Source organism: Lutra lutra, chromosome 8 (genome assembly GCF_902655055.1).
Source record: "Lutra lutra chromosome 8, mLutLut1.2, whole genome shotgun sequence".
NCBI lineage: Eukaryota > Metazoa > Chordata > Mammalia > Carnivora > Mustelidae > Lutra > Lutra lutra.
The window spans coordinates 132,221,310-132,223,079 of NC_062285.1; positions in this window are offsets into that span (position 1 = coordinate 132,221,310).

Here is a 1,770-nt window from a genome sequence, read left to right on the forward strand (position 1 = left end):
AGATTAGAATCTATACCTCCTATGACCAGGTTTCCCAGCAACTAGCCTAGGTGATGGGAAATGTTACCTTGGTCCTTGCATGGCAGCTTTGGAGACACAGTCAGATGTCTCAGCAGCACTCCTGGTCTGTCACAAACAAGCAAATCCCATAGGGTTCTAGGACAGGGGTTGAGGAGATGGAGGAGCTGCATTACAGTCCAGTTCGCCCAATTACTAACTGCATGACCTTGAGCAACTTACCTAGCATTCTGTGCCTCAAGGGGGAAGTGGGGGTAATACACAGACCTGAACTTGGGGTCAGCTGGAAGAATTCAGTGAATCGACACCTGTGAGATGCCCCCAAAGAGTCTGACATGTCGTAACTCCTCCCTGCAACTAGAAGAATTAGCTTCTCTTTGAGCATCTGCTCCACAATCCAGTTAAGTGTGTCCTTTTTCTGAATGAACAAAATGCCTCAGAAAATGTAAGTGACTTCTCCAAATCATGCAACAAAGCCAGAAGAAAGGAGACTCCACACCCTGACACCATTCTGTCCCCTGTCCAGACTGCAGTGGCACATCCAACAGCTCCTGCCCACCCCCTCACTACTCCATCCTGAATCTTCAGCCTCGTGTTTCCAAGCTGTACCAAGTCATCCTTATGCTCAGAGCCCAGAGTTTTTATGTGTTGTTTGGTCTTCCCTTCTTGAAATGAGCCTTTCTCTGATAGAGCAGAGTGGGAGCTAGAAAATGGGGTCCCAGATGAGGGGACTGATTGGGAAGCAAGGAAGAGAAGCAATCAGGGGCTTCCAGCCGGGCCCTGTCCGTCTCCGGGATGCTCAGCAAATTCATTTCCCGCAGAAGACTTATTAGCTGCAGAATGGAATGGGGAGCCCACAGTAACGAGCCTTTAATTATGAAATTCTTTTACCTTATTGCTTTTGTGTGGCCCTGATGAAAATGAGCAGTGGCAGTTTCTATTAGAAATGTTAATTACTTTCCTGGGTAATTAGACTCGCTGGGTACCGTGAGCACCTGACCTCACTTCACAACAGCAGAGATGGGAGGAAGGGGAAGAAATTGGTTGGGGAGAGGGGCGTTGACGGCGGTGACAGGGGAGGTGGGGGAGAAAGGGAAAGTGTTTATAAATGCTGAGAAAAGCAAAATCATCCAAATTAGTTGAATGGACAAGGAAGCCTCAGAGGCCCCCAAGAAAGGCTAGCAGAAGAGAGGATCTACCGGGGAATGGGGAGGTTTTCCAACACCCAGGACCTGTCATGATGATCAGAACAGTGACAAACCCCTCTCAAAATGCAGGGCCCCACTAGAGAGGTTCCTACTGGGCCTTCTCTCACAGCGTGGCTATGGAGTCCCTAGGCTGCTCAGAGACCCCCAGGGTCACACAGCTGGTGAGGCAGGGCTGGGACCAGAGCCTGCGGAGCATTTCCTCCTTTGTTCCTTCTACAAGCATTTGCTGGCCGCTAGGGAGTACTTTGGCCGGAAAACAGAACTGACACAGTTCCAGTTCCTAAGGAGTTTAAGGTCTGGGGGTGCACACAGATAATGGCACCATCGTTGTTCATAGCATGTGGGAACACAATATGTAGGAAGCACACAGGAGACTATGATTAAGAATAATTGGGAAAAAGGCATTCAGTGTGGATGGAGTGGTCAGGGAGGGCTTCTCTGGGGAGGTGGCTTTTCCCTGACCCCTGAAATTTGGAAAGAGCTTTGCAATTTGCAGAGTTGGGGTAAAAGAGCATATCATCTGGTGTTGTGGGTTGAATAAGGT